The 13953-nt window shown below is 42.7% G+C and overlaps 1 protein-coding gene across 1 annotated transcript in view; it reads left to right on the forward strand.

The window, feature by feature from the left end:
• Positions 1–778: 778 nt before the first annotated feature.
• LOC132780803 (G-protein coupled receptor 4) overlaps positions 779–13953 on the forward strand; it is a 48721-nt gene continuing 35546 nt past the window's right edge. The window contains exon 1 of the mRNA XM_067462508.1: positions 779–884. The gene's annotated coding sequence lies outside the window, so the exon portion shown is untranslated. The remainder of the gene's footprint in view (positions 885–13953) is intronic.

The raw sequence follows: 13953 nt of genomic DNA on the forward strand, positions 1-13953 counted from the left end.
TGATGTAGTGGAATATATAGGATGTTTATATAGGATAATGTAGTGGAATATATAGGACAATGTACAGGATAATGTATATATGGGATAATGTAGTGGAATATATAGGATAATATATAATATATGTGTGTGTATATATAGGATAATGTGGAATATATAGGATATATATATATACACACACACACACACACAAGATGATGTAGTGGAACATATAGGATAATGTATATAGGATAATGTAGTAGTGTGTATGTGTGTGTGTATATATATATATATATATGGGATAATGTAGTGTAATATATAGGATAATATGTGTGTGTATATAGGATAATGTGGGATATATAGGATATAGATATATTGTATATATACACACAGGGTGATGTAGTGGAATATATAGGATAATGTATATACAGGGCAATGTAGTGGAAATGCATCCTTTTAATATCAAATGGCAAAACGAAGGTTTACTTTTGGGGATTTGTTTCTCTTTTAAACTGAATGTTGTCAAGCCATGGATGGATGATGGAATCCGTAGATTCAGAGGGCCAAACCTCCCCATCATCAGCATCATCATCTACATATAATGAGTCTGGCATATCCGCGGATTCGGGGGTCCAACGGGGAATGCTGGGACCCCCCAACTGGGTCTGAGAAAGGCTGCTGCTTGCTGATCCCTTTCCTTCTCTCCGGGAGCGAAGGGGTTAATGGGACTCCTCCGCCCAAAGGAGGGATCCAGGCGAAGGAAGGCAGAAAGAGAGAGAGAGAGAAGGAGAAAGAGAGGAAGAGAGGAAGAGAGAGAGAGAGAGAGAGAGACCGGGCGCAGACCCAGCCTGGGCTGAGACAGTGAGCACCCCACCGGCTCTCTGCCAGGAGACCCAGCAGCCAAATCCGTGAGTAGGGTCTGGGGAGGGGGTGGTGGTCCTCTGAACATGTGCAAAGTGCCTTCTCATCTCCCAAGGGCTGTGGGCAGGGAAGGGGTTCCTCTGAGCATGGGCAGAGTGCTTCCTCTCCTTTCAAAGTTAGGGAAAGGGTTGCTCTGAGCATGTGCAGAGTGCTTTCTCCTCTTCCAAGAGCTGAGAACTGGGAAATGGGGTTCCTCTGGGCATGGGCAGAGTGCTATATATGCTTCGTGGCTGGAAGAGCTCCTCTGAGCATGGGCAGAGTGCTTTCTTGCCTTTGAGACTGGGGGATTGTAAAGGGGATTCCTCTGAGCATGGGCAGAGTGCTTTCTCATTTGGAAGGCTTTCCCTGAGCATGTGCAGAGTGCTTGCTCTCCTTTCAAAGTTAGGGAGGGGGTTCCTCTGAGCATGTGCAGAGTGCTTCCTCTCCTTTGAGACTAGGGGATTGCAATGGGGATTCCTCTGAGCATGGGCAGAGTGCTTTCTTGTCTTCCAAGGGTTGAGGACTGGGAAGGCTGTTGCTCTGAGTATGTGCAGAGTGCATCACCTTCTTCGTGGCTGGAATGCTTTCTCTGAGCATGGGCAGAGTGCTTTCTCGTCTTCCAAGGGTTAAGGACTGGAAAGGCTGTTCCTCTGAGCATGTGCAGAGTGCATCACCTTCTTCGTGGCTGGAAAGTTGTCCCTGAGCATGTGCAGAGTGCTTTCAAAGTTAAGGAGAGAGTTCCTCTGAGCATGTGCAGAGTACATTACCTTCTTCGTGGCTGGAAGGCTTTCCCTGAGCATGTGCAGAGTGCTTTCTCTCCTTTCAGAGTTAGGGAGAGGGTTCCTCTGAGCATGGGCAGAGTGCTTTCTCGTGTTCGAAAGGTTGAGGACTGGGAAGGCTGTTCCTCTGAGCATGTGCAGAGTGCACCACCTTCGTGGCTGGAAAGTTGTCCCTGAGCATGTGCAGAGTGCTTTCAAAGTTAGGGAGAGAGTTCCGCTGAGCATGTGCAGAGTACATTACCTTCTTCGTGGCTGGAAGGCTTTCCCTGAGCATGTGCAGAGTGCTTTCTTTCCTTTCAAAGTTAGGGAGGGGGTTCCTCTGAGCATGTGCAGAGTGCTTTCTCACCGTTGAGACTGGGGGATTGCAATGGGGATTCCTCTGAGCATGGGCAGAGTGCTTTCTCGTCTTCAAAAGGTTGAGGACTGGGAAGGCTGTTCCTCTGAGCATGTGCAGAGTGCATCGCCTTCTTTGTGGCTGGAAGATTTTCCCAAAACATGTGCAGAGTGCTTTATCTCCTTTCAAAGTTAGGGAGGGGGTTCCTCTGGGCATGTGCAGAGCGCTATATATGCTTCATGGCAGGAAGGGTTCCTCTGAGCATGGGCAGAGAGCTTTCTCGCCTTTGAGACTGGGGGATTGTAAAGGGGATTCCTCTGAGCATGGGCAGAGTGCTTTCTCATCTTCAAAAGGTTGAGGACTGGGAAGGCTGTTCCTCTGAGAATGTGCAGAGTGCATCACCTTCTTTGTGGCTGGAAGACTTTCCCAGAACATGTGCAGTTCTTTTTCTCCTTTCAGAGTTAGGGAGAGGGTTGCTCTGAGCATGTGCAGAGTGGTTTCTCCTCTTCCAAGGGCTGAGAACTGGGAAGGGGTTCCTCTGGGCATGTGCAGAGTGCTATATATGCTTCATGGCTGGAAGGGTTCCTCTGAGCATGGGCAGAGTGCTTTATCTCCTTTCAAAGTTAGGGAGGGGGTTCCTCTGGGCATGTGCAGAGCGCTATATATGCTTCATGGCAGGAAGGGTTCCTCTGAGCATGGGCAGAGAGCTTTCTCGCCTTTGAGACTGGGGGATTGTAAAGGGGATTCCTCTGAGCATGGGCAGAGTGCTTTCTCATCTTCAAAAGGTTGAGGACTGGGAAGGCTGTTCCTCTGAGAATGTGCAGAGTGCATCACCTTCTTTGTGGCTGGAAGACTTTCCCAGAACATGTGCAGTTCTTTTTCTCCTTTCAGAGTTAGGGAGAGGGTTGCTCTGAGCATGTGCAGAGTGGTTTCTCCTCTTCCAAGGGCTGAGAACTGGGAAGGGGTTCCTCTGGGCATGTGCAGAGTGCTATATATGCTTCATGGCTGGAAGGGTTCCTCTGAGCATGGGCAGAGTGCTTTATCTCCTTTCAAAGTTAGGGAGGGGGTTCCTCTGAGCATGTAAAGAGTGCTTTCTCGCCTTTCAAAGTTAGGAAAAGCTTCCCCTGAACATGCGCAAAGTGTTTTCTCGTCTTCCAAGGGCTGAGAACTGGGAAAGAGGGTTCTTCTGAGCATGTGCAGAGTGCTATATATGCTTCATGGCTGGAAGGGTTCCTCTGAGCACAGGCAGAGTGCTTTCTCTCCTTTCAAAGTTAGGGAGAGGGTTGCTCTGAACATGTGCAGAGTACATTACCTTCTTCATGGCTGGAAGGCTTTCCTTGAGCACGTGCAGAGTGCTTTATCTCCTTTCAAAGTTAGGGAGGGGGTTCCTCTGAGCATGTAAAGAGTGCTTTCTCGCCTTTCAAAGTTAGGAAAAGCTTCCCCTGAACATGCGCAAAGTGGTTTCTCCTCTTCCAAGGGCTGAGAACTGGGAAGGGGGTTCCTCTGGGCATGTGCAGAGTGCTCTCTCTCTCTCTCTCTCTATATATATATATATATATATGCTTCATGGCTAGAAAGGTTCCTCTGAGCATGGGCAGAGTCCTTCCTCTTCTTTTGAGACAGGGGGACTGTAAAGGGGATTCCTCTGAGCATGGGCAGAGTGCTTTCTCTGCTTTCAAAGCTAGGGAGAGGGTTTTTTTGAACATGTGAAGAGTGATTTCCCTCCTTTGAGACTGCGGGGTTGTAAAGGGGATTCCTCTGAGCATGGGCAGAGTGCTTTCTCATCTTCCAAGGGTGTGGGCAGGGAAAGGGTTCCTCTGAGCATGGGCAGAGTGCTTTTTCTTCAGGACTCAGAAGGGCCGGGTAAAGAGTTCCTCTGGACATGAGCAGAGTGTGTTCTTTCCTTTCAAAACTGGGGAAAGGATTCCTCTGAACATGTGCAAAGCGCTTTCGCATCTTCCAAAGGTTGAGGATGGGGAAGACTCTTCCTCTGGGCATGTGCAGAGTGCATTTTTTTATTCGTGCTGGAAGGCTTCTCCTGAGCATGTGCAGAGTGCTTTCTCCCTTTTCAAAGTTAGGGAGAGGGTTCTTCTGAGCATGCGCAGCGTGCTTTCTCTTCTTTGAGACTGGGGGTTTGTAAAGGGGATTCCTCTGAGCATGTGCAGAGTGCTTTCCCTCCTTTCAAAGCTAGGGAAAATGTTACCCTGAGCACGTGCAAAGTGCTTTCTCTCCTTTCAAAGCTATGGAAAGGATAATGTGGAATATATAGGATATATATATATAGATAGATATATACACACACACACACACACACACATACAGGATAATGTAGTGGTATATATAGAGGATAATGTATATATATGATAATATAGTGGAATATATAGGATAATGTATAGGATAATGTATATATGGGATAACGTAGTAAAATATATAGGATATATATATCGGATAATGTAGTGGAATATTTAGGATAATATATAGGATATGTGTGTATATAGGATAATGTGGAATATATAGGATATATATACACACACACGGGATAATGTAGTGGGATATATAGGACAATGTATAGGATAGTGTATATATAGGATAATGTACTGGAATATATATATATGGGATAATGTAGTGGAATATATGGGATAATATATAGGATGTGTGTGTATATAGGATAATGTGGAATATATAGGATATATATATACACACACACAGGATAATGCAGTGGGATATATAGGGCAATGTATAGGATAATGTATATATAGGATAATGTAGTGAAATATATAGGATAATATGTGTGCGCATATAGGATAATGTGGAATATATAGGATAAATATATATATATACACACACAGGATAATGTAGTAGGATATATAGGACAATGTATAGGATAGCGTATATATAGGATAATGTAGTGGGATAATGTAATGGAATATATAGGATAATATATAGGATAATATGTGTGTGCATATAGGATAATGTGGAATATATAGGATATATATACACACACACACAGGATAATGTAGTGGAATATATAGGATAATGTATATATAGGATTCCTCTGAGCGTGTGTAAAGCGCGTTATCATTTTCCAAGGCTTGAGGACTGGGAAGGCTGTTCCCTTGAGTATTTAAGGTGGGGACATTAGAAAGAGGATTCCTCTGAGCATGTACAGAGTGCCCTCTTTCCAAGGTTGGGGAGTATGTTCCTATGAACATGTGCAAAGTGCTTTCTCTCCCTTTCAAAGCTGGGGAGAGGGTTCTTCTGAGCATGGGCAGAACTCTTTCCCTCCTTCACAGGCTGGAGGGGTTCCTCTGAGCATGTGCAAAGTACTTTCTCGTCTTCTCCAAAGGGCTGGGGACTAGAGAAAGGGTTCCTCTGAGCATGTGCAGAGTGCATTTCCGCTTTGCAACGTAAGAGGTCACCTTGTCTGATCTATGACAATGTGGTCAGAACGCTTGGAAAGACTTGTAAAAATATAATTTTAGCTCTGTAAACAAAACCTTTGGCTCTTTTGAAACTAACACAGGAGCTTGGGATTGGGGTTTCCCCATCATCATCATCATGATGTTGTGATTAAGGTGCAAAGCTGTTTGATTGTAGGTGAACTATATATCCCAGCAACTACAACTCCCAAATGTTGAGGTCTATTTTCCCCAAACAATACTAGTGTTCGCATTTGGGCACACTGAGTATTCGTTCCAAGTTTGGTCCAGATCTATCATTGTTTGAGTCCACAGTGCTCTCTGGATGTAGGTGAACTACAACTCCCAAACTCAAGATCAATGCTCACTAAACCCTTCCAGTATTTTCAGTTGGTTTTGGGAGTTCTGTGTGCCAACTTTGGTTCAATTCCATCCTTGGTGGAGTTCAGAATACTCTTTGATTGTGGGTGAACTATAAATCCCAGCAACTACAACTCCCAAATGTCAAGGTCTATTTTCCCCAAACTCCACCAGTATTCACATTTGGGCATATTGAATATTCTTGCCAAGTTTGGTCCAGATCCATCACTGTTTGTGTCCACAGTGCTCTCTGGATGTAAGTGAACTACAACTCCCACACTCAAGGTCAATGCAATCAAACCCTCCCAGTATTTTCCGTTGGTCCTGGGAATTCTCTGTGCCAAATTCGGTTCAATTCCATCTTTGAAGGAATTCAGAATGCTGATTGTGGTTGAACTATAAATCCCAGCAACTACAACTTCCAAATGTTGAGGTCTATTTCCCCCAAACTCCACCGGTTTTCACATTTGGGCATATTGAGTATTCATGCCAAGTTTCGTCCATATCCTTTATTATTTGAGTCCACTGTGCTCTCTGGATATAGGTGAACTACAACTTCCAAATTGAAGCTCAATGCGCACCAAACCCTTCCAGTATTTTCCGTTCATCATGGGAGTTCTGTGTGCCAACTTTGGTTCAATTCCATCGTTGGTAGAGTTCAGGATACTTTTTGATTGTGGGTGATCTATAAATCCCAGCAACTACAACTTCCAAATGTCGAGGTCTATTTTCCCCAAATAACACCAGTGTTCCCATTTAGGCATATTGAGTATTGGTGCCAAGTTTGGTCCAGATCCATCATTGCTTGAGTCCACAGTACTCTCTGGATGTAGGTGAACTACAACTCCTAAACTCAAGGTCAATGCTATCAAACCCTCACAGTATTTTCCGTTGGTCCTGGGAATTCTCTGTGCCAAATTCGGTTCAATTCCATCTTTGAAGGAATTCAGAATGCTGATTGTGGTTGAACTATAAATCCCAGCAACTACAACTTCCAAATGTCGAGGTCTATTTCCCCCAAACTCCACCGGTTTTCACATTTGGGCATATTGAGTATTTATGCCAAGTTTCGTCCATATCCTTTATTATTTGAGTCCACTGTGCTCTCTGGATGTAGGTGAACTACAACTTCCAAATTGAAGCTCAATGCACACCAAACCCTTCCAGTATTTTCCGTTCATCATGGGAGTTCTGTGTGCCAACTTTGGTTCAATTCCATCGTTGGTAGAGTTCAGGATACTTTTTGATTGTGGGTGAACTATAAATCCCAGCAACTACAACTCCCAAATGTCGAGGTCTATTTTCCCCAAATAACACCAGTGTTCCCATTTAGGCATATTGAGTATTGGTGCCAAGTTTGGTCCAGATCCATCATTGCTTGAGTCCCCAGTGCTCTCTGGATGTAGGTGAACTACAACTCCCAAACTCAAGGTCAATGCACACCAAACCCTTCCAGTATTTTCTGCTCATCATGGGAGTTCTGTGTGCCAACTTTGGTTCAATTCCATCATTGGTGGAGTTCAGAATACTCTTTGATTGTGGGTGAACTATGAATCCCAGCAACTACAACTCTCAAAACACAAAACCAATCCCTGCCCTAAGGTTTTAATCGTGGTGGTAGGAGGAGAAAATGATAAACATTAAGGCCTTAATTGGACGCCCTTCAATCTATCCAAATGATTATTATCCTATTGCTATTAATTACTATTATTATTTGCAAGAGAAGGAAATGCCGAGGAAGGTTGGGAAAGCGACCTTGATTCGGACGCAATTTCCTCACTTAATGCACTTTAATGCTTTCTTAAGTGGACTCCTGTCTGCAAGAACGAGACCTGGGCCATTTTGCATGGTTTGCACCCCAGAAAGGAATGGAGCCCCATTGTTGTCGTTGTTGTTGTTTTATTTACATGTCCATAACAACACAGCACACATTATTATTATTATTGTAGTACTAGTATCTGTAGTATTTACATGTGCATAATGACACAGCACGCATTCACATTATTATTGTTGTATTTATATGTACATAACATCACAACACACATGCACGTTATTGTTGTTGTTGATTTACATGTGCGTAATAACACAGCACACATTCTCATTATTGTTGTTGTATTTATATGTACATGACATCACAGCACACATTCATATTATTATTGTTGTATGTATATGTACATAACATCACAGCACACATGCACTTTATTGTTGTTGTTGTGTTTACATGTACATAATAACACAGCACACATGCACATTGTTGTTGTTGTATTTACATGTGCATTATAACAGCACACGTTCACATTATTATTGTTGTATTTATATGTACATGACATCACAACACACATGCACATTATTGTTATTGTTGTTGTGTTTACATGTACATAATAACACAGCACACATTCACATTATTGTTGTTGTATTTATATGTACATAACATCACAGCGCACATGCACATTATTGTTATTGTTGTTGTGTTTACATGTGCATAAGAACACAGCACACATTCATATTATTATTACTGTTGTATTTACACAGTAATAATATTCACATTATTATACTGTTGTATGACATCACAGCACACATTCACATTATTATTGTTGTTGTGTTTACATGTACATAATAACACAGTACATATGCACATTGCTGTTGTTGTATTTACATGTGCATAATAACACAGCACACATTCACATTATTATTGTTGTTGTATTAAATGTACATAACATCACAGCACACATGCACATTATTGTTATTGTTGTTGTCGTGTTTACATGTACATAATAACACAGCACATATGCACATTGTTGTAAAATTTACATGTGCATAATAACACAGCACACATGCACATTATTATTGTTGTTGTATTTATATGTAAATAATATCACAGCACATGCACATTATTGTTATTGTTGTTGTGTTTACACGTACATAATAACACAACACATATACAAGTTGTTGTATTTACATGTGCATTATAACACAGCACACATTCACATTATTATTGTTGTATTTATATGTACATAATATCACAACACATGCACATTATTGTTATTGTTGTTGTGTTTACACGTACATAACACAGCACATATGCACATTGTTGTAGTTGTTGTATTTACACGTGCATAACAACACAGTACACACGCACATTATTATTATTATTATTATTCCCTGCTTTTCTCTCTTCATTGAGACCCAAAGTAGCTCACAACCTTACCAATAATATGTGCATAACAACACCGCACACATGCACATTGTTGTTGTTTTTGTATTATTTACATGTGCATAACAACACAGCAGACATGCACATTATTGTTGTTATTGTTGTATTTACATGTGTATGATAACACAGCTCACATGCTCATTATTGCTGTGTTGCATCACATGCACATTGTTGTAGTAGTAGTATTTACATGTGCATGATGACACAGTACACATGCACATTGTTGTTGTTGTTTTGTATTATTTACATGTGCATAAAACACAGCAGACATGCACACTATTGTTGTTATTGTTGTATTTACATGTGTATGATAACACAGCTCACATGCACATTATTATTGTTATTGTTGTATTTACATGTGTATGATAACACAGCTCACATGCTCATTATTGCTGTGTTGCATCACATGCACATTGTTGTAGTAGTAGTATTTACATGTGCATGATGACACAGTACACATGCACATTGTTGTTGTTGTTTTGTATTATTTACATGTGCATAAAACACAGCAGACATGCACACTATTGTTGTTGTTATTGTTGTATTTACATGTGTATGATAACACAGCTCACATGCACATTATTATTGTTATTGTTGTATTTACATGTGTATGATAACACAGCTCACATGCTCATTATTGCTGTGTTGCATCACATGCACATTGTTGTAGTAGTAGTATTTACATGTGCATGATGACACAGTACACATGCACATTGTTGTTGTTGTTTTGTATTATTTACATGTGCATAAAACACAGCAGACATGCACACTATTGTTGTTGTTATTGTTGTATTTACATGTGTATGATAACACAGCTCACATGCACATTATTATTGTTATTGTTGTATTTACATGTGTATGATAACACAGCTCACATGCTCATTATTGCTGTGTTGCATCACATGCACATTGTTGTAGTAGTAGTATTTACATGTGCATGATGACACAGTACACATGCACATTGTTGTTGTTGTTTTGTATTATTTACATGTGCATAACAACACAGCAGACATGCACACTATTGTTGTTGTTATTGTTGTATTTACATGTGTATGATAACACAGCTCACATGCACATTATTGTTGTTGTTGCATCATATGCACATTGTTGTAGTAGTAGTGTTTACATGTGCATAATGACACACTATACATGCACATTGTTGTTGTGTTTACATGTGCATAACAACACAGTACACGTGCAAATTATTATTATTATTATTACTACTATTACTATTACTATTCCCTGCTTTTCTCTCGTCATCGAAACCCAAAGTGGCTCATGACCTTACTAATAACCCAATTGCATCAAATATAAATATTTAAATAGAATTAAATGTGCAATGACAGAATCATAGAATCATAGAATCAAAGAGTTGGAAGAGACCTCGTGGGCCATCCAGTCCAACCCCATTCGGCCAAGAAGCAGGAATATTGCATTCAAATCACCCCTGACAGATGGCCATCCAGCCTCTGCTTAAAAGCTTCCAAAGAAGGAGCCTCCACCACACTCCAGGGCAGAGAGTTCCACTGCTGAACGGCTCTCACAGTCAGGAAATTCTTCCTTATGTTCAGGTGGAATCTCCTCTCTTGTAGTTTGAAGCCATTGTTCCGCATCCTAGTCTCCAAGGAAGCAGAAAACAAGTTCGCTCCCTCCTCCCTGTGGCTTCCTCTCACATATTTATACATGGCTATCATATCTCCTCTCAGCCTTCTCTTCTTCAGGCTAAACATGCCCAGCTCCTTAAGCCGCTCCTCATAGGGCTTGAAGTCAGCTAAAATCCACTTTAAAAGGAGTATGTACAAAAGGATTGAAAGTGGGCACAGCAAAAGCCAAACTTCAACTCGCAGGATCCTCTAGCATTGCGGCATGGCAGACAAAAGCGGTTTCAAACTGCATTCATTCAACAGTGTGGATGCGCTCAAAGATATCTCGATATATAGGGGAAAGCATGGGGTTCAAACGAGGTGAGGGAGAAGAGAGGGAGGAAGAGAGGCAGACAACAAAAGCATTACGTGCATCCCGTAATATTCCTCCACTTTGGTACAAAATTGAGCAAGGAATCAACAGAAATTTGGGGCGAAAAGGTTCAAGTCTATTACAAGCAATTTGCAAAGCTTTGCTGAATTGGAATAGAATATTATTTCCCCCATTTTGGTGTCTATTGCGTACATTGGAGGCTGGGAGGGAAAAAATCAGGATATTTTCTTGTTACGGTGCATCAAAATGCGAAAGAATGACATTTCTGGTTTGAAAATGGCCATAGACCAGGGATGGGCAAACTTTCTTAATTTGGGGCCCACGTGCTAGCACTCTCTCCTGGAAAGAAGAGAAGGAGGAAGGAAAAAATGGAAGGAAGAATGAAAGGGAGGAAGGGAAGGATGGAAGGAGAAAGAGGGAGAGAGGGAAGGAGGGAGGAAAAGAGGGAAGGAAAGACCAAAGTGGAAGAAGGAAGGATAACAGGTTGGAAAGGAAGGATGGAAGAAAGAAAGGGAAGAAGGAAAGAGAGAAGGGAGGGAGGGAGGGAGGAAGAGAAGGATGGAAGGAAGGTAGGAAGGGAAGGATAAAGCGAAGAGAGAAGGAAGGAATGACAAAAGGGAAGGGAGGGAGGGAGGAGAAAGAGGGAGAGAGAGAGGAAAGAGGGAAGGAAGGAAGAGTGGTAGGGAAGGATGGAAGAAAAAAGAGGGAGGGAAGGAGGAAGGAAAGAGAAGGAAGGAAAGACAAACGGGAAGGAAGGAAAGACAAAAGGGTGGAAGGGAAGGAGGAAGGAAAAAGAGAAGGAAGGAAGAAAGGGAGGAAGAGAAGGATGGATGGTAGTGTTAGGAAGGGAAGGATAAAGGAAAGGGAAAAGGAAGGAAACACAAAAGGGAAGGAAAGAAGGAAGGAAGGAAGGAAGGAAGGAAGGAAGGAAGGAAGGAAGGAGAAAGAGAGGGGGGAGGAAAGAGGGAAGGAAGGCTGAAATGATGGAAGGTGAAAGAGGGAGGGAAGGGAGGGAAGGAAGGAGAGAGAGAAGGAAGAAAAAACAAAAAGAAAGAAAGACAAAAGGGTGGAAGGGAAGGAGGAAGGAAAAGGAGAAGGCAGGAAGAAAGGGAGGAAGAGAAAGATGGATGGTAGTGTTAGGAAGGGAAGGATAAAGGAAAGGGAGGAGACACAAAAGGGTAGGAAGGAAGGAGAAAGAGGGAGAGAGGAAGGAAAGAGGGAAGGAAGGAAGGATGAAATGATGGAAGGAGAAAGAGGGAGGGAAGGAAGGAAAGAGAGAAGGAAGAAAAACAAAAAGGAAGGAAAGAAAGACAAAAGGGTGGAAGGGAAGGAGGAAGGAAAAAGAGAAGGCAGGAAGAAAGGGAGGAAGAGAAGGATGGATGGTAGTGTTAAGAAGGGAAGGTACAGGAAAGGGAGAAGGAAAGAAATAAAAAGGGAAGGAGAAGGAGAGAGAGAGGAAGGAGAGAATGACAGATGAAAGGGTGGAAGGGAAGGATGGAAAGAGAAAGAGGGAGGGAAGGAGGAAGGAAAGAGAGAAGGAAGGAAAGACAAAAGGATGGAAGGGTAGAAGGAAGGAAAAAGAGAAGGAAAGAAGAAAGGTGGAAGAGAAAGATGGATGGAAGAGAAGGATAAAAGAAAGAGAGAAGAAAAGAAAGACAAAAGTAAAGAAGGAAGGAAGGTGAAGGAGAGAGGGAGGAAAGAGGGAAGGAAGGATGGAAGGAGAAAGTGGGAGGGAAGTAGGAAGGAAAAAGAGAAGGCAGGAAGAAAGGGAGGAAGAGAAGGATGGATGGAAGGAAGGGAAGGATAAAGGAAAGAGAGAAGGAAAGAAAGACAAAAGTGAATGAAGGAGGGAAGGCGAAAGAGGGAGAGAGGGAAGAAAGAGGGAAGGAAGGATGGAAGGAGAAAGGGGGAGGGAAGAGAGAAGGAAGGCAAGAGAAAAGGAAGGGAATGGGGGGAGGGAGAAAGTCATTGGGAAGGAGGAAGAAAAGACAAAAGAGAGGGATGGAGGGAAGAAGGAAAAAGAAGAGAGGGAGGAAAAGGGGAAGGAAGGGAGGAAGAGAAGGATGGAAGGAAGGGAAGGATAAAGGAAAGAGAGAAGAAAGGAAAGACAAAAGGGAAAGAAGGAAGGAAGGTGAAAGAGGGAGAGAGGGAGGAAAGGGAAGGATGGAAGGAGAAAGAGGGAGGAAAGACAGGGAGGGAAGAGAGAAGGAAGGCAAGAGAAAAGGAAGGGAAGGAGGAAAGGATGGAAGGGAATGGAGGGAGGGAGAAAGAGAGAAGGAAGGAGAAAGGAAAGAAAGAAGGAAGGAAAGACAAGAGGGAGGGAAGGAGAAAGAGGGAGAGAGCGAAGGAAGGAAAAACGAAAGGGTGGAAGGGAAGAAAGGAGGGAGAAAGAGGGAGGTAAGGAAGGGAGGGAGGGAGGGAGGAAGGAAGGAAGGAAGGAAGGAAGGAAGGAAGGAAGGAAGGAAAGAGAAGAATAGGATGGCGAGAGAGAGGAGGGCCTGAGAAAAAGAGTCCAAGGGGCCACATCCTGGATTTGCCCCATTCTTCCGTAGATGCTCCCCACCCCCAGCAGCTTCCTGTTTGCGCCTAAAATACTGTTTCCTAAAATGTATTTATTTCGTGATTGTGTTGTGTTTTGCTTTACCGGCCTCCGGCACAGGAATAACCGAATCCCGGTCATCAAAGAGCCGATAATGCAATTGGAACCCAGTAATGAAATCAAGCTAAATGCGATTTGAGAGTTGCCGAACGCATGCCAGCAGTTGGACCACGCTCTCCATTTCCAGACTTGGTTTGGAATGGGAAATATATATATATATATTCCATTTGCAGGTTTGATTTAGCCATGCCTGGATGATGGGAGTTGTAGAGTTGTAGCGTTCCCCAATGCAAATGGCTCTGAGATGAGACCTTTCCGCATTACGCAGTTGTTGCACAATGATTCCACTTTAACTGCACCCTATGGAATATTTGGAGCTGTAGGTCTGCATCGTC

The sequence above is a fragment of the Anolis sagrei genome, chromosome Y, assembly GCF_037176765.1.
Source record: "Anolis sagrei isolate rAnoSag1 chromosome Y, rAnoSag1.mat, whole genome shotgun sequence".
Taxonomy (NCBI): Eukaryota; Metazoa; Chordata; class Lepidosauria; order Squamata; family Dactyloidae; genus Anolis; species Anolis sagrei.